The sequence below is a fragment of the Amia ocellicauda genome, chromosome 3, assembly GCF_036373705.1.
Source record: "Amia ocellicauda isolate fAmiCal2 chromosome 3, fAmiCal2.hap1, whole genome shotgun sequence".
In the NCBI taxonomy this organism is placed as follows: Eukaryota; Metazoa; Chordata; class Actinopteri; order Amiiformes; family Amiidae; genus Amia; species Amia ocellicauda.
In genome coordinates, this window is record NC_089852.1 from 22111803 (window position 1) to 22132754 (window position 20952).

Consider the following 20952-nt stretch of genomic DNA (forward strand, 5'->3'; position numbering starts at 1 on the left):
AGGATCCTTAACAGAGGAAAACGCTATAGCAGAGAGTGGTTCATCCTCCAGGCCTTTTCTCGCTGCTTGGAACCCTGTGTGGGCCCTTCTAACTCTTGCAGAGATGGTACCTGCTCTTGTTTGAGCTCTGATCCAGTAGGGGTCTTTCCCGTCTCTTGTTGTCCTTCTGGTCCTCTGTGGCTTGCGCCTCACTCTTATGAATTAAACGTAAATATATCATTAATTTACACACAATAACAACAAACAGAAGATCAAGGCCTCACTACCCCTTAATTGGGAAATGTCTTACGCACACATTTCCGCAGCCACTGCACACCGGCGGCTCCCTTCATATATAATGCAGAATATTACAGGAAAAAAACATGAGCGTTAATCAGAAGGAAACCTTTATGGAAAGAGATACCAGACAGTTAATTAAAGGACACTATAATAATTCAGTATTATTATAATTTTCATTATTACAACAGAGCGCAAAAAACTTGGGACATCAGTGAGTGATGGTGGAACTGACCTTCCACCAACAATGACAGAGTTTACCTAATAGTGATCAGACTCGGCTCTGACTGAACGTTGACATTCCTGGGCAGGGTTCTGCTCCACGTTGTGTTGATGGAAGGGAAGGCAATTGCAAAAGAGATGCATGTGTTATATTGTTAAATCCCTTTGTGAATTTTCTGATTCACTAGGCCACTGTAGGATGTTTAAACCGGAAGAGCACATTGGTATTCTTTTAATGTGGGATTTACAATGGTGGCTCTGTGAACTGGAAAAACACACATTACACTCAAGTTGGAAAGGAGACCCACTTTGGAATGACCATCTGTGCCTTGAGGGTTTCTACTTTTGGATGCAATTTTACTGTGGAGTAGCACATTTCACAGTGAATAAAGCTCATTCACCATAAAAGTGGGTTACTTTGTCTTTTCCTACCTACCCTAACATATCAAACTCAGAAACTCTATGGCTTCTTCCTGTGGGGCCACCACTGATCTTTTGTCAACAAGCCTTCATATTCTCCACAGTTAGTGCATGCTTCTTTTGTTTTTATTAATTAGGCACTGGCTGGGAACAATCTTCGTTTTAAATCAATTAAAAACTAAAGCCAATTTATCCCCCACAAACAGGTTTTTTAAATTTCCATAGTGATATGGTAATTTCCTCTACTGATCTGCATAATTACGTATTATCAGACAGGAGTTACAGAGCATTAATTGTCTGGAATGCCCAGTGATGCTTGTGGGTAAGGCCAGTGTTCTATCACACAGTCCAGTGCCTGCAGCTCCAGCCATGGAGTACGTACACTTGGCTGCAGACCAGCATACGGGGACTAGGTACAAATTAGGATGAAGAGGGGAGGCTAAATTAGAGATACAGTACCATGGTAGTTGAGCTACGGAGCCAACGGTGTAGAAGCCCAGCTGTAGAAATTTCTTCCAGATCAATCCGGTTTGGTCTATATAGAGGTTACTATGGTAGAATGGTTGGGAATTGACTCACTGGTGCCCAAGATAATAAAGAGGTACCTTTATCATATATTTGCTCAGTGTAAACCATCGGCACTCTGACAGTGCCTCTGTGTAGCTCCATGAGTCTCCTGCGAAGGTCAAAAAAGATTATGATGGGAAGCAACAATGTCCTGGGAGCCAGGCCCACCTGGGACACAGACACTGAGGCAGGGTAGCATAGTAGACCTATGAGGAGGCTCCAGAAGACACAGCACAAAGAAGCAGAATAACAATATAAAATTATAACTGAAAGTAATGTTTATGGGAACAGGCCATTCAGCCCCTGAAAGCTCTGCATTTTGTGGAGCTGAGTTTGGAAAGATGTCCTCAATACAGTACAAAAATGCAGCACTGACTTTTATCAAGAGTGTTCACAATTTCATCCTGCTTCCTGAACCGATTTTAAACAGCAGCAGTGATGTACCATTCTCGTGCCTTTTAGCAGTTAGTCACCCAGACTGAACTGATCTGAGGTACTTCTGTCAGTGCCAGTCTGTTGTGCACTTTGGCTCCGGATAAAGTGGCATTGCTCTTCTCATGACATTCCCAAAGACCGCCACTTCCTTTTCATGATATGGATGGTGTCTACCTAGGACACTATACAGTCTGATATAACATCTTGATTTGTATGCTGTGCTCTTTTCGAGCTCACAGCAATTTGCCTTTCATTTTTATTGCTTCTGTGCATTGCCTGCTTGATGGCAGTGATCGATCTATTACAACACCTAAATCTCTCTCTTACCGTAGGCTCTTTCTTTGTACGTCAGCAAGTATATTTATGACTTTTATACATGGTCACCTAAATGCCAAAAATGGGCTTTTATTTTTATGAAGTTAAATTTTTGATACATTTTGGATTTTTCTTAATGCTCTCCAGCTCCCCTGGTGTAGTCCTAGCTGCATCCAGGCTGTTGGATCTTATCTAGGTTTAGATCAGAAGCAGATTTAACCAAGCCTTTCATTAGTATCCTGATGGCTGTCCTTTAGCAAGACTGGAATTAGGGCGAGTCCACTTTTTCCCATCACCTAACACACACTCCACAGTGTCCCTTGCTTAAAGCCTATAATTTCTATCTACAGGGAAACCCATTTGTTCCTACAGCTTTAAGAGAAGGGTAAAATGCTCATCAGGGGCAGTGTCAAAAGCTTTTAAGGAAATCCAGGTATACAATATGCTCAGTCTTACATGTCTGTGTTTTCAGTGCAAACTCTCCATGTTCCACGCAATTTGCTCCTGCCGTTTATGCTTTGATGGCAATGTGCAATTATTACCAACTACTGCAGCTTGTAGAAAGCATTTTTGTAGATTGCAGCAGGGTGGGATGTCAAAGTGGCACCCATCAAAAATGCTTCAAAGCTCATCCTGTGAAGCGGGGGGGGGGGGAGTGCAGTCCTCTACAACACACACATGCATCACCACCTTAATTTATCATCATTGGCCTTCGGTAATCTCCTCAGAAGTGATATGTGCTGGTGCGGATAATCAGAATGGAAAAACACAATCTAGGAATCAACAAGAGAAGGGACATGCAAGGAAAATATATATACATGATATTGTCTACTATTGTTAGCCTCACTGTCCCTTTTAAGCCAATATATGGGGTGTGGTGGACACTGTGCACCTCCCCTCCATGTTGTTCATGTCCAGTCTTCCAGAAAGGGGATTTTACCAGAGAGGAATTCACACTGTGCATTTTACCCAAAGTCATTACTACCCATAACAAAGGACAATAACAAAACTGAAAGCCAAACTGTGCCAACCAGGGGTGAGAGAGTTGTATGATGTATTTGGACCACAGAGAGCAAAAAACGTAGAATTCTGGCACAGGTTTGGAGAACTTTAAGCTTAACCATCTTGGTATAAATCAGTCAGATGTATTGTTGCAATGGCATGGAACACAGAAAGGGATTACCAAACTTGCATTGGGAGACCATCAAATGTTTACTTATGTATTTATCTTTTCCTTCTAGTCCACAAGGATCTCTACATTTGTTTAAGAGTGTCCTACATGTAAATGCTAATAGCTTTTGCCTTAAGCATTGATGCTGGATGTCCCTAATATGCACCAATGTATACACTAACATGCAAGACAGATCTGAGTGCGTTCAGGTTGAATGGGGTCTGGGTAAGATGGTTTGAGCCGTCTGCTGATCGTGCCAAGGTTTAACACACACACAAGGGATTTTATATAGAACAATTATCCGGTCAAGGAAGGATGGATAGCAGCTCCCGTCTAGAAACGGTCCATATTCACCGATGTCTCAAAAAGTATTTATTAGAGAAAAAGTGAACATTATATTGCTTACGCGTTTTGACTTATCTCGCTCAGAGCACATATATAAATATACACATTATGATTTACTGTCACATAACAACAATAACACAAGTAATAGAAATCACGCAACACATGCCCTATATAGATTCAGGAAGCTTTACCACAGCCGGGTTTATAGTGGCGCATTTAACAACTGCTAGACTGCTAGACCACTTCACCATCTAAAAAAAAAGAAAATGATACTTTCTGCATGTGTTTGCATTGCTTTCCAATTTATTAAAATCGTCATATCGCACAGCCCTACCTATAACAACCCCTTAACCATGCAAAAAATAGAATAGATGGAGCCCAGGACTGATCTGCTCTTTGTTGTAAGAAGATGGAACTGTAAAAGTGACAGGAATGAAAACAATTCAAGATATACTTGGTACAAAGGCAAAACTGATACAAAGACTTGATATACAAGTCAGCTTTTATGAGTTGAACCCCTGTCCAACTCCACCTTCCAGAGTGACCACGACACCCACTAGAGCAGTGGTCTCCAACCCTGGTCCTGGAGAGCCCCTATCCAGCAGGTTTTGGAGGTCACCCATTTATCACCAATTTTTAACTTTAAACAGCTGAAAGTATTTAATTCCAAACAATTAAGCTGGTGGTTTTGTAAATGCAGTCATTAAAAAACCACTGGAGCAATCCTATGAACACCTTCAGTCTCTTGAGTCAAGAAATCCCTTGGCTGAGTTGCTTAATTGATTAATTACTCCCATGTGTTCCCAGTATTTAGAAATTGGTGATTTCAGGTGACCTACAAGATGAAGTGGATTGGAGCTCTCCAGGACCAGGGTTGGAGACCACTGCACTAGAGTATTCAATGAGCCCTCACCCTATCTCCCACATTCCAGGGTTCCCACACTCATATCTCTCTCAAAGGTGATTAACTCACCCCTCCCAAAAGCATGCTAGATAGGCTGTTTCCTTACTCATCTTTATCAATAGTTTTTGATATGCTATCAATACAAGACTGGTAGACAGACTCCTCACCAACCTTGTGTTATGCTATTGATACCAGAGACCCCCTGCCACCAGCCAACTGTGTCCACTTACTGTGAATCAGCAGACCACTCATGAACATTAAGGGAGAATTGACTTGTCCCAAACTGTGGGATATTACCAGGGTGTATTTTAACCTGTTTTAGACTGTTTTATTCCTTACATTGTACAATCAGACTCCCCAGAGAGAAAGAGATTTCAGCTTCAATAAGGATCAAGAAAATTGTATCTCACCTTCCTCTATTAGAATTAAGGAACAAGTAACATAAGCTGTATTTGCATTTTCCTCAATTAATCTGGAATAAGGTAACAGCATGATAGGCATGCAGCTCAGAACCCAACCATGATCAATAATGTACTACAATCATCCACAGAAGAAAACAGGGGGGGATCAATTACATTCTTCCTTGGGTGGGGATAATGCGAGCGAGATGCAGTCTTTTTCAACTGACAAAAAAAAGAAATGAATAATCCTCTTGTTAAACCCAGATTTCCATACAGGATGGAATTAAGCCAAAAACAAGATTGTTCATAACCCACCCCCCCCAACACACACACACACACACACATACGCCTGCCCCCCCCTCCCTTCTCCTCAAGGGGACTGAACAGAAGTAGGTGGCTGAGCAAGATCAATGCAGGGTTCAGTGCCTCGAATTTACTTATGGCATGTACTCACTCAGTCCCATATGAGCCAAAGTGCAGCCTCACCATTAACAAAACCACTGGAGCCTGAAAGGAAACAGGGAGAACTTGTTCTGTCTCATCCACTGGCCTTGTTTAGCTGTACGTGACAGGCAGTGGCAGATACATATCGACAAAAACAAGCAAACAGCTCAACAATGGCTGACAAGTGTCCGGGGTGTAAGCCCCTTGCTGAGGTGAAGGTAAATGAGCACCGACAAAGACAAGAGGTCGACCGGAGGAAGAGCTAACAAGAGACAGGTAGCTTTCTCACTTGGATTCAGTGGAGACGGAAAGGGGTGTGTGGGGGGGGAGTGGTAGGAGAGGAAATACAGTTAATACGAGTCTATTTAATATATACACACACAGTATGGAATACCCCGTCCCACTACGGCTATCCTGACACTAGACTGCAGACAAACGGTCAAGATTGAGCTCACAAGGAACTTTGCCTCCATTGTCCTCACATTTTCATACTCTAATGTCTGGCTTCAAAACATTGCAAAATGGCCCAATCGCAACCCTGGTCCACCATAAAACGTGGTCAACAACAGTGAAATACTCCTGCTTTACCTCCAGTTTGCCCACAGACCACAGTTTTGAGCCATTATAAGCTTGTGATTGAAATGTGGGTAGCAAAATGGTGGCCAAGAAATACCTTTCCCACATTTTCCTCTGAGGAAGCAATCACATTTTCATAGGAATCAATCTGTTTCTGCTACTTTCTTGAGTTGTATATGAGACGGAGATCAGTTTAATCTGTGGAGGTATCTTGGACTTATCTACTTCCCACCTTGTTGCTCCCTTCTGTTGTTCTTAATTATTGTTTTCTGTACTTATTCTTACACTTTAAATCACCTCTAACCCACGCATGCTTCTCCCACTCTCACCTGACTGCACATTTCTGCTTGTGTTTAAACCACATCTAAACAGATTTTGGCACTGTATTATGGACTTTTCTTTAATTAGGACTTGTACATTGTAATTGAATTGATTTGTGCACTTATTCTAGGGTTGCAACAGTCAACTATATTGATAATCGATTAATCTGCTGATTACGACTTGGATTTATCGATTAATTGGATAAAAAACAACATCAACTCCAGCATTAAATACTTTGACACTCATGGCATGATCCATCAGCAACATAGGGAATGCATAGCTAGCCGGTTTGGTGGTGCTAACTAGGGGTGTATGGGGTGTACAGTTTCAGTTTTACTTTTGAAAACTGGGTTATCGGTTTGGTTTTATATTTATATAACCCATCTGGTAACATTAAGCTGCATTGAATGTTTTAGTAGCCTATTATTGACCCATTTTTAAAACCATTGTTTTTTAATCTGGCAAATACTACGATAAGATGGGTAAATTGCTCCTTAAATTGAAAAGACATTAGCACAGCTGTTTCACATTTCCTGACGATCTGCTGTGATCGGAAGAAGAGAAGTTAGAACCAGAAGGTTAATGGCTAATTTAATATATGTGACATCATCAAATCAAATTAAAATCATCGAATGTTTTAATTTTGCTGTAACGAATATGTTAAACCCACTTATTTATGTGAATTAAAAAATGCGCTTTCAGTTTATCTTTTGAACCCATCAGATCAGCAGCAGTTGTCTTGTAAAATGGCTGATCAGTTTGTCGTGCGCTGTATATTCATCTTGGCTTTACTATGTTGAGCGCCTTCAACCTCCGTCATCCAATGTGTTTTGCTCCTGTTTCATTGTCGTGCTCCCGCGTCATGCGAGTTCAGCTTTGCACATTTTTGCAGCAAACTGTCTTCTTCAAAGTGTTCAGTGTAAAGTGATCCCATGCTTAGAAGATGCTCTGCCCCATGTATACCCAACTAATCGACAATTAAACTCTTTGCCAACTATTTTTAATTATCCACGTTATCGATTAGTTGTTGCAGCCCTAACTTCTAATTCTAATATGCTTTTGGAAATGTGTGTGTTTTGTTTCAATTGGCAGTTGCCCTGAGCAGGAAGGAAGGGAAAAAAAAAGATAATGGAAAGAAGGAAAATGAAAGAAAGAAGAAGTTGGAAACATACAGAGCCCTGGTACTAACATGAGCAGCACTGGTACAGAGATAATACATGTGGCAGAAACAGCCATAAGGGGGCCTGATCCAGACAGATTCACACAGAAGGCTGATATTAATTCCATATAAGCTGGGAAACACCGTGGGGGAAACTGTACATTTCTAGCATTTCTATACTTCTCACATACTGTATATTGCAGCAGCTCTGTCTGAAAGTGTCCCTAGCTCTGCTGTAGGTGGTTTGGAAACATGTTTGAAGACTGCTGACAGCACATATAATAATGATTGTTAGTGAGGTTATATTCACTGGGTACTTTAGTCCCACAACTATTTTCACAGACATATGCTGGTTTACAAAAAAAAAGATATTTCACTAAATCTATATGAAAATCTAGCAATTATCATACCATTTAGAGCGTAGTTTCAGACATTTTACATCTAGTGTACAAGAGAAATAAATACATCCTTAATGTATATTTTGTAAATTCTGGAAAATAAAAATATTGTCAACATCATTTTAGAATCTATAAAATCTAGATACCAATATATATTAGACTTTTATATGTTTCTTTATGCTCTCTGACTGAGAACACTGTAAAGGTTATCGGCAAGATAGATATTTTGATCTCTGGTCATGCCTCTGAAATGCAAATCACAGAAATAAAAAAGAAATAAGAGTCAAAGCCTAGAGTTATCCTCAACATCACAAAGCTTCACCTCTCTTTCTCTTAGGCACCACATCTCTTTCTTTCCATTTTGTTTTTTTCTTGAAGTGTTATAAAGTCCCATCTGTTTTCACAGGATAAGACAGCAAACACATCGGAACCCTGTTTCTGGCAGTTGCTTGGCACTGCAGCTAAGAAAAGTAAAGGAATGACATACACAAATCCTAAATCTTGTGGTGTGATCATCAGGCAATGCAATATATATATATATATATATATATATATATATATATATATATATATATATATATATATATATATATATATATATATATATTAAACACCCTCTCACAATGTTTGAGTCTCCCCTGAAATTAAATTAAACTGTCTGTGTAGTCAGTCAGGCTTTTAATGTTAAGCCATTGTGATTTCCAATCTCCTCCATGAACAACACAAGGCAAACAGTCCATGCTTTGGGTGCCCAATGACAGGCCAGAATCTGTCATGTCAGTCAGGGCTATTGCGTACATTCACTATCTATACATGTTTGGGCCCCAGCCAGTGCTATGCAGAATGCTATGGGCAGTCCTCTGCCAGCTGCACATAGCCTTTGCCTACTTTCAAATCAACCTTGCTTGCAGCGGATTTTAATTGAAGGGATTGCATTTCAAATGGTTTATCAGCACTCTGTGCACCTTTCATTACATTTTGGATGTACAAGCTCTTATTTATTTCAATCCTTCATTTTGATAATTCATTTTTCTGTGGGGCACAGTGTCTACTATTTTTTGTGTCAACTGGAGCTCCCAATTAATCAATATAATTATTTTCTCTGGTGGGTTTATCTAAGACTTACACATTTTAGTTTTACAGCTAAAAACTTAAAATATCTTCATTACTTAAAATATTGAACCTATAAACATTCCATATTCTGAAGAGAAAGTGTTCAATTTATCCAGTTCTGTCATTTAATAAAAAACAATTAAGGAGCCAAGAGTTGGGCTGGAACAAAAACCAGAAGACACCTCATCCCCCCAGATTTGACACCCCTATTCTAGATCTTTGAATTATTTACTGTTTTCTATATTTGTTTCTGTAGTATAATATGAAGCCATAGCCCTACACAATGTTTTACAGTTCGGTGTTGAATGCCAAGTCACCTTGGACAAAAGTGAGCATGAGAGAAAAAATAGATTTTGCAAGAAACTGTCATCCAAGTGAGCATGCAAATGTACAAACTAATTTCAGGCCTCAGCAGATTACCTGATGGGAAAGTTACTGAGATTGACTTGCAGTGCTGTCTTACAAAACCACAGCGTGAGGGGGTTTAGGAACTCCAAAAATGAGGTTTGCTATTAAATTAAGTTTTTCCCCACTGGTCACATGTTGCTAGATACGCAGTTAAAAAACAAATGTCAACAGTAAGCTCTACAGCCCCTGCATTACATGGAGTCTATGGTATTTGGACCAGGGATGACATTCTATACCAGCATTTTAAATGATGTCTCAGATTGAAGTGTGTCCTCTTCTTCGATAGGGGAAATAAATAATGTTGATTTGCTTTATCAATTACACGCTTTTAAAAGTGTACTGAATACTCATTCTTAATTACCTGACTGAACCAAGTTAAGACATGGGGTGTCAGTACGTCTTCAACTGCACAGATATGGCATCTCACATCAAAAAGTTGACCATGAATCCAGTTCTCGCAAGGAAGAATACGTTTGTACATATACAGAGCTGTATATTGTATGTGAAGATGTATATGCTAGATAAACAAAATGTAAGACAAACATATTCTATGCCAATACTTTTGTGTGCCGCGGTCACTTTGTTTTGGGAACACCTTTTTATAAATCTCAGAACAATGCAGTTAGGAAAAGAGGTCACCTACTTCAGACCCTCCATGTCATCTCTTGATGCCCCGTGATGTCCTGTCAGTCTCGTCTTGGTCAAAAACAAATCCTGGCAGGTGACTGTTTGGAGGTCCCCATTATGTGCCAGTCCAGGTGTCACAGTGAATCATGACTTGGTCTCCTTAATATCTGCCAGCATCAGCAGTTTTCTGCAATCCTTGAAGAAAATAAAAATAGTTTCGTAAAGATAGATTCATTTCACACATTCAGACTCTACAAACCCTGTGCAACCCTGTGATGTACATATATATGTGTGTGTATGCATATATATGAATGTATGTATGTATATATATATATATGAGAGAGAGAGAGAGGAGAAAATGTGAAATGGCCTGGACTATGATTGGAACTAACTGAATACTGTGTAGAGATTCAGAAGGTAGCCATAATCTGACAAAGTCCTAATATTGAATGGAAAATGTGCAATTCACTATTATACTACTAGTGCTACTCTTTTGGATAGAAGCATGAGGATATTTAAATTATTTTATTTTATTTTTTCCCCTGACCCTTAGGCCTACAGCAACTAATTATTATTACTGCAAAAGTCAGAGCAGTCAAAAAGTGTTGGCACGCACTGTATAGACACAAGGCCAACTCAACAGGCATGTTTACAATGCTGCCTCATCGCAAGTGGAAAAATACCATGAATGCATATAGCTTATAGCCTACGTCTCATATAAATGCATGTTATACATGAAAAAGCCATATTCCATTCATCGTTGTATACTGTATCTAATAATATAGTATAATAATTATATATATATATATATATATGCATAACGTTTTAACTTATTAATACATTATTTAAAAATTACAATTAACTATATGTACTTATTGTATTGTATTGTATCTAGTCTTGCTTTGCGTCTATTTAATTTTAATGCAAACGTTTTCCAATAATCACCGTGCTTCTTCAAAAAGTTATTTTCAATCTGTTAACTTTTCAATATGACAAAGTTTCCGTTTTGCTTTACTTCTGTGAAAATCAAACTGCATGGGCACGATGGAAAACAGAGCATCATATACAAAATTAACATCAAGAACATGAATAACTAAACCGCTCACCTGCTGAAACATACATACAAAACAACGTTGCTATGCCTCGTTACTGATGGGCTAATCTGGCCTGACTCCTCCTAAAATAGTGCATTTTCTGCAGCTGCCCCCTAGTGTCTGGAGGCTGTATCCCCGCATTCACCGAGTCTCATTAATGTCATCTGTTAATTGTAATTACTGTATAGTTTGGGGAGTCATTTCCATTTCCATCTCCAATTCAACTCCCTGTCCACATTGGTTCCTTTAATTCAGTTTCCACCTCTAGACTAATTCACCCAATTCAGATTCAACTGTAATTCCATGGATGGGGACAATTCAGTCCCCTCTGTGCATGAAATCCTTCAATTCAATGTCTACTGTAGATCAAGTCTTACAATTACAATGCCACTGCTCCAGTTTGTTTCAGTGGTTTAAGACTGTCTAATTAAAATACTTTCATTGCAGCAATGTGTTCTGTCATGCTTTAAAAAAATAAATATGTGAATTTATCTAAAATTACTAGGATTTAAATGTGTTGAAACAATGGCAACTATTAAAACAAACGTGGAAAAAACTCACTAATCAAACTATTTAACACCTGTACTTAATTGTGGTTACATTTCTTCTGAGGTGGCACTTTCTCATATGTGTTTAAACACATATCATTAAATTCTGGCATATATCATGCCATCCTCCCTCTAATTCACAGTGAACAAGAATTAACATTCATATTACAATTGACTTTTAATAGAGAATAATCTCACTTGATTATTGGCAATTAAACAATAATAGAAGCAATCAATGATCTTGGGCTCCTCTTCCATGTGGAAACTTAATCTGTAATCCAAGGGTGTCAAACTCCAGACTTTAGGGGGACTGTGCAGCTCTTGGCTTATTTATTGGTTTAATTAAGTAATTAACTGGATGAATTTAACACTTTCTCTAGAGACTCTGAAATGTTTTGTAGGTACAATATTTTGAGTAATTTACATATGTTAAGCTATCAGCTATAAAACTAAAGTCTTAAATAGGCCTACCTTATTATAATTATATTAATTGAGTATTTGGGAGCTCTAGTTGACCCCAGGACTAGAGTTTGACACCCAGCTCTAATCAGTTAACCAGTCATCTCACCCATTTTTGTCACTGTGTGAAAGACATACACTACTGGTCAAAAGTTTTCAAACACCTCAATTTTTCAATTTTTTATTGAAAGTTACACAGTTTAATGTCTCAATGTATTTCTTTCTACAATGGAAATCAAATATTATTCGGAAAATTCTTCCCAACATTGTTGCTGAAGTTCCCACAAATGTGTTGCTCTTGTAGGTTGCTTTTTCTTTTACCCTTCTGCCCAGTTCATCCCATGTTTTGGATCATTATCTTGCTGTAGGATGAACCCCTGACCAACTAGGCGTATACCAGAGGGTATTGCATGGCGCTACAAAATGCTGTGGTAGCCGTTTTGGTTCAGGGTGCCACTCACTATGTGCAAGCCACTGACTCTGGATCCAGCAAAAGACCCCAGACCATCACCTCCTCCATGTTTGACAGTTGATGTCACACATTGAGGAACCATCCTTTCACTTACTCGACGGTGTACAAAAATCCTGCGTGATGAACCGGAGATTTCAAGTTTTGATTAATCTGTCCATAAGACCTTCTTCCAGTCTTCAGTAGTCCACTGGCGGTGCTTCATGACCCAGGCAAGCCTCTGTTTCTTATTGTGCCACTTGACCTGTCAAACTTGCTTACTCAGTGTTAAGCTGTGCTTGAAGCTGTTGTCCTGTGAGCCACCTTTCACGCAAGCTGTTGACTGTCAGAAACTTGTCTTTCTGTTGATTCTGTTGTGGCTTTGGGTCTGCCAGACCACTTCCTGTCAGATTTTCCACCAGTTTCCAAGTGCCTTTTCATGGTGTAGGAAACTGTATTTAAAAACTGTGATTACATTTCAATAATAACTGGAAAAATGGGGGTGTTCTAAAACTTTTGACCTGTATCGTATATACACTCACCTAAAGGATTATTAGGAACACCTGTTCAATTTCTCATTAATGCAATTATCTAACCAACCAATCACATGGCAGTTGCTTCAATGCATTTAGGGGTGTGGTCCTGGTCAAGACAATCTCCTGAACTCCAAACTGAATGTCTGAATGGGAAAGAAAGGTGATTTAAGCAATTTTGAGCGTGGCATGGTTGTTGGTGCCAGACGGGCCGGTCTGAGTATTTCACAATCTGCTCAGTTACTGGGATTTTCACGCACAACCATTTCTAGGGTTTACAAAGAATGGTGTGAAAAGGGAAAAACATCCAGTATGCGGCAGTCCTGTGGGGGCGAAAATGCCTTGTTGATGCTAGAGGTCAGAGGAGAATGGGCCGACTGATTCAAGCTGATAGAAGAGCAACTTTGACTGAAATAACCACTCGTTACAACCGAGGTATGCAGCAAAGCATTTGTGAAGCCACAACACGTACAACCTTGAGGCGGATGGGCTACAACAGCAGAAGACCCCACCAGGTACCACTCATCTCCACTACAAATAGGAAAAAGAGGCTACAATTTGCACAAGCTCACCAAAATTGGACAGTTGAAGACTGGAAAAATGTTGCCTGGTCTGATGAGTCTCGATTTCTGTTGAGACATTCAGATGGTAGAGTCAGAATTTGTCGTAAACAGAATGAGAACATGGATCCATCATGCCTTGTTACCACTGTGCAGGCTGGTGGTGGTGGTGTAATGGTGTGGGGGATGTTTTCTTGGTACACTTTAGGCCCCTTAGTGCCAATTGGGCATCGTTTAAATGCCACGGCCTACCTGAGCATTGTTTCTGACCATGTCCATCCCTTTATGACCACCATGTACCCATCCTCTGATGGCTACTTCCAGCAGGATAATGCACCATGTCACAAAGGTCGAATCATTTCAAATTGGTTTCTTGAACATGACAATGAGTTCACTGTACTAAACTGGCCCCCACAGTCACCAGATCTCAACCCAATAGAGCATCTTTGGGATGTGGTGGAACAGGAGCTTCATGCCCTGGATGTGCATCCCACAAATCTCCATCAACTGCAAGATGCTATCCTATCAATATGGGCCAACATTTCTAATGAATGCATTCAGCACCTTGTTGAATCAATGCCACGTAGAATTAAGGCAGTTCTGAAGGCGAAAGGGGGTCAAACACAGTATTAGTATGGTGTTCCTAATAATCCTTTAGGTGAGTGTATGTACTGAGTTTTGAGCAAGGCTACACTGAGAACACTAGTCTTCAATTTGCTTATTCTTCAAAAAATATTTGTAAAATTTAGTCAATAATTCTATAAAAACATAGTTGTTGTTTAGGAAAATTCATATGGAATTGACAAGATCATTGTGGTCTCTCCATTCCAATTAATTAAGAACACAGCTGATCATGCTTGGATTGGAATCGACCTCTGAATTTCAATTTGATTCAGAATTGACCCCAATCCTAGGCAATTAAATGCCCCTACCCAGGAAGAAAGACTGAAAGAAGAGCGAAAAAACTAGATGCATCCAAAATGGCGGGTGAGGTGCAGTACTGTGCATTGATAACAGGCCTTGTTTGTCTTTGTGAATTTCATGATGAATGAGTATAATGCTTCAGTCTGAATCTCTCATTGACATGTTAGTGTTATTAAATGATTTAGTTGTACAGATATGTGCATTATTTCAGGCTTCTCCTTAATTTCTGCGCTGCGCTACCCTCGTATGGTACAGCTATCCATCTCATAATCACAGAAATCCATACAGTCATTGAAGAGCTCATTTGAGTCATGCACAAACATAATGTGCTTCCCCGTGTAAAGGCAGAACTCTGACTTTGCATACATTTGAAAATAAAAGGAAATCCCCACCTATCCATCATAGGCCACATCAGCCCAACCCCACACCTCGTTACATCACTTATTTTCTGGAGTGTATGAAACTCGCTTATTTTTAACAGGGCAGTCCACTTACAATGTAGAAATATCACCATGCAGTATAAAAACTAATAACAACATTCAGTGATTAATTTATGTAACATATTTCTTTTCTCTTTGCCTTATTGTTAACCCCGATCTCAACACTCAGTTGATATTTAAATAGTTACATCTTGTTCTTCTTCTATGCTCCTTCTTTTTCTTCTGCAATATTGCACTATGAAATTGCCGAACAAGTTTGAGAACATACATGTGCATGTCCTTACTAAACATACAGCTGTGGTCACAACTGTTTATAGCCTTCAAATTTAACATGTAGCAATGCATTCCGATTTTAATAAATATTGTTGTTTTCACAATCAAATGAACACTAAAGGTTTTAGCTGATCCACCCCTCCCCTCTCTCTTGGCTTTAGTCCGATTCAGGCACTGATTTTGGGTTTAGGATTACAGTATGTAATGTTTTAACTTAACTCAGCAAACTTGAGTCTCTAACAGATAAATTATTTGCAGTTGCACAGGGTATTTTAAAATGCATGGCACTTATTTTTTGAAAGATTGACTTACGGATCTGTTAGAGACAGAAGAATAAAGCATGAGGGGATATATACAGCAGCCTATGGAATGACATATCTGAGCTAGTTTTTCACTCCCAGTGGCTGCAGGCTAATATACCAGGAAAGTGGACAGGGCTGGATGTATTGCAGCCAATATATATTTAAGACATTAACTATCTGCAACAGACGTATACACATTAAGCTGGTTTAAATTTATACACAGGGATACATTTGCACACTAAGACTCCCTGATTTGTTTCAGTTGATTGAACTGCAAGGGAAGAAGCAGTCGAGCTCTTTATTAATGTTGGGAGACAAGAAATAAATAGGAAGAGAGCAGAGCTGCTAACAGGCCCCGATTTTCAGGACACAAGGTAGAATGTTAATCAACATATTAAATCACTATCGTGCGGATATTATAAGGCAAGGGCCTTGATTTAAAAACTTAAAATACATTAATGAATGTATTATTATTATTGTTGTTTTGGTTGATGTTGTTCAGCATCATTTCACTCCCCCACTCCTGCAATTTAGTGAAGCATCTCATAGAAATAGCAGCCCTCCCAAAAAGCCAGTCAGGCTCAATGAGACAAGAGTTGTAAAATATAGACTGAGTGTTGCGTACAGGGACTCTTCAAAACTGCAATATCCTAACATACGTCACTTGTGAAATCCGGGGGCAACAATAAAAACTTACCCAACATACACTGTGGTGATTCCTCAAAACTAGGAACATGGATACTGCTCATCAAAATTTAATTAAAAAAAACGTAACAATAAAGCACAATCCTTTCGATCAATCTGAATGTAGTGACAAAAAAGTCCAACTGTACAAAAAACAACAAAAATTGTTTTCAATCTGGATTTTAACGGCGCACGGTTTGCTGTGTCAGAGAGCTTTAGAGTGGAAGAGGAGTAATGAAAACAAAGATGGGGATAGATCTTAGCAGAAATGTGATCTGGGAATCCTGGGCAAAGGGAGAGTTTGTTGCCTTGAGAAAGAGCAGACTGCTGGGGCTGACGGATTGCTTTTGACAGGGCAGCTGACATGTTAGAGGGACACGAACAAACAGCAGCTCTCAGGGCATGGGGAGAGCGGAGATGCAGCTAGCAGGATGGTTATGGAACAGGGTCAGGGCCCTGTGTGTGGGTGGGAGGCTAGCGGACACTAGGGCTCCTCCACCCCCTTCTCCCTCTCTGCTCTCGCTCCTCGTACCCACACTCCCCCTGGCGCTATATTAGTCTTTCTTTCTTAGCAGATCCAGGCTGACGTACAGTATTCACAAAAAGAAAATGCTTATTAGCAATGCATACCATCTTACAGGAATTCCAGTGAAGTACAGTATACAGCATCCATCGTCTGTAGTGCAAGCTAAAATCAGTACAAAGAATAACAGAATAAGTCCCCCTCTAAGAGAATACATTGCAAAAAACACAACAATATTGTGTGCAGTGGGGTGAGAGCAGGCACAATGAGTGTTGTTAGAGTCTTAGTTAATGTAACAAAATGAAAGTGCAAAAAGTACCAAAAGAACAACACAGAGCAATAGAGGGGAGCATATGAGAGCAAAACGGAAGTGCAGCAGAAGCACGTAATTCTTCACAGATGTAATAGTGTATTATTATTAATAAAAATAATATGTATTTATTTATTAGTGGACACCCTTACACCGGATGAGTTACAGCTGTCGCAAGAAAAAAAATCTAAGCAATACAAAATACAGTAATTGAATCAGTGTAAAATAGAATAAGCATAAATTCTAGTATATATGAGTAGTGCAGTATTGCTGAAGAGGGGGGCAGATATCCACAACAGTGCTGAGGAAGTCAAAATACATACGGCACACTGCATGCTACCTACACTACAGCACAGCTCATGTCAAGTTACAAGACTACACAAGACAAGGATCTCTGTCAGAGCTTTAAAGGGTGTCCTAGCCATAGTGTGGTTTGTGTGGGATGTGCTGTTCATGCACTTTGAGCTATGATCTCGCAAATTGAATTGATTTTCATTTTTATATGTATAATATAGCTCCATGTTGCTTTTTTCCTTATTTGTGATTTAGGAAGGATACAATGCCACAAACTGTTGGATTTGTGTGTGTGAGTGTGAGTATGTGTGTTTCCTTCTCCCTGACAATCCTACTCCAGTATCTTCTATCTCCTCTACTGGGAAGCGGTGGAAATGAAGACTGCACAGGGTCATAGTATAAGTACTTCACTCTGGCAGTGCTGTCAGAACCTGCGAAAGTATTCAGTTATTCTTATTTATTTTAAAGGGTGTGTTTTCCTCATTCACTTGATCATTTCAAAGTGTTAAGTATCATGTGCTAATCCATAACTAATCCACATGACTTGACAGAAGAGACCTCAAAAAGTACAGATTGACAACATTTCTTTATTACATTGTTATTTTGTTTTTTAATCACAGAGCCAATATTTCATACAGCAGTCAAACATTTAATCAGCTGGGTCTCATTAAAAAGGGGGTTTGCTTAAACTAATTAAAAGAACATTGTGCCATGCTCAGTAAAGCGCAGAAGACATTCTTTAAAAAAAATGGCACAAGACAAATGCTGAGAAATACCAAATCGTCAATTGCCATGCGTTCCTTGCATCATCTGTACCACACACTCAATGGTAAGTGCCAATACAATACATACATTCATACATAAATAAACCACGATCAATATGTTAAACGATAGAAATTGTATATTGTCTATATGTAATATTTTTTTAAGCATAGCTCATCCTTAGTCAGCCATTTTTTTGGGGAAAAGGACAAACTATGTCTATAGGCTAAATGGTGAATCACTTCATGGAACCATGTTGCAATATACTGTAATATCCTTCCTTAACAAGCAAATATGAAATATATGGAATATAGGGATGTGGGTAAATATGTCATGACAGTAGAGGCAGTGTCATAACTCATTTAAGGTGGTGTGGCCTGTAACAGTTTCTAAATAGTTATGGAAAAAACTTGAACACAAATTAAATACAAATCAACACAACAAAACATAAAAACCTGCAGGATTGGATTAATTGTTTCCATCCCCTGTAGCTATCAAGAGGAGTTGTTAAATTAATATAGTTATAACCCTGATCACCTCCCGGCAATTACTCAAGACACATCTGACACATCTGGCGATAACTCAAGACACATCTGTTCTGACTATACCTGTAACGCTGCAGCTTATTTTCCTGAGCTGTTCAGCACTCATCTTTTATGCACTTAATTTAACTATGCTTCCTTATGCTCCCATGTACTTATGTATTGATAATAATTGTATTAATTTACTGTGACTTCCCTTTAACCCCCCCCCCCCTTAAGCACATACCTAGGACTTAACTGTATTTTTGTCTGCGATTGTCACCTCATTGAACTAGAATGTCTGCTGATAGTAAACACTGTAAAACTGTATTCCAGTCATACCACCTATAAAGACCTACCTTCAATGTCATGCATTTTCACCAGCATGTAAACACAGCCAGAGGGACACCTAAAATATACATTGCAGGCCTGGCCTTAATGACTGAACACATTGAACAGAAATGCTTCTGTGCTTGTTCTCCTGGTTTCGAAAGAATAAAAAGAAACTGCAGAAACAGGTTGGTAACGCTCAGTTTTTTTGAAGTGCAGGAATCTATCCTCATTTGAGTGTTCGAAACAGACCCACGCTGGAGTGACACATGCCTTCGTACCAGGAGGCGCTGCCGTGGCATCACATTGTATGCCTTAGGCCATGCTGTGTGAAAAATAGATGAAAAAATAAATAAAAAAGAGAAAAAAGGATGGAAACTAAGGAAGAAAAAGTGTCTGGCTGATATAAGCACATTGAAGGGACAGAAGTGATAAGGCAGGGGGGAACCTTTCAAAAAAGCCGAGTCAAACTGGTGCTCCCAGTAACACACAACGGAGATTAAACAAAAGAGAGTCTTTCTGGTAACCCTACTGAAGGTTAGCAATTCAGCACAAAATCTCTGAGCAAGCGGGTTATAAATAGACGGCAGCTGGAAAATACTTTTACTCTTTTTAAAAGAGAGAGAGAGATTGCTGAAGGCTTTAAGGTTTGTACAGAGGACATCAAGTTTTTAGCAGGAATGATAGCGATCTCTACCAGATTGGGGAGGGTTACATCCTCCTCACTGTATCAATATTAGAAAAGTGTGTTTATGTGTGAGTGTGTGTGTGGGGGTGACAGAATATGATATGTCCGGTGAGTCAAGTTCAAATCCAAGTCCTTTCAGCTGCTGAGGATGATGGCGGGGAAGCAATAAGAAGGCTGAAATCCCCAGCGAGAGCCAGAGATCATTTCACTTCCACTCATCTCAGCACACCAGATCTGACTTTGATGACTACCACCTAACCAACAAACATTTACAAACTGCCCTCCCCGTGCCGGTTTTTATTCAGGAAGTGGGAGAGGGGAAGCTAATTATGGTTGCACATCCCTAGAGTTTTTAAATACAGCCATCCTCTCAATAATGTCCATTGATGTGGAGAGATTTGTTGTGGACATAACATCCCCAGCAAACCCCAGTTAAGGTTAGGAAAGGATTATCTTGGACTTATATACTGTTTGCATAGCTACCAGCTTCTCTGTTGACAGTTGCCTGTAATCCACTACCTTTTCTTGCACTTTTGCTCACAGGGAAACTCTCCATTGTTAAGGAAAACTAAAGACACCTAGTTATTATATCTCATCTCCCCCCTTGGAGCCATGTTCCAATCCTATAAAAAATAAAAATACTTTCGTTGGAGTCACAGAGGAGGAAAGAATGCCAGTAAAATGTATCCACGATTCAATTTTCTTTTTAAATAGTTATTACATTTTGGGGTATATTTAAGTATCATTTTCTTTTCTCAGTAGGATTTTAGTAAGTTTTCCAGGTGACTCCATAATTTAATCTGGCAGTATAGAGAGCTCTATGAAAAGCACCCTAAGCTAAATTAGGAAAAAGGAAATTGAATAGAGTTGGCACTGGAGCTCCAATTGACTTTAGCAACTGGCGCTTTGAATTAAAAACATCTTGCCACAAACACAGAGCCTGCAATGAGCCTGAAAATGCTCTGCCATCTTCAGAGTCTCACTATTCAGAAGGTCAGTCTTGCGGGTCATTGTATATCTCAAGCTGAAGATAAAAACGGAGATGGCTATAGGGGATGGAAATAACATTCTAGTATTGAAACAGAAAAATGCCATTAGACTCTTTAAAACACGCTTGCCATTTCTTCTAGCCCTTTGGGGTCTTTTTCTCATCCCAC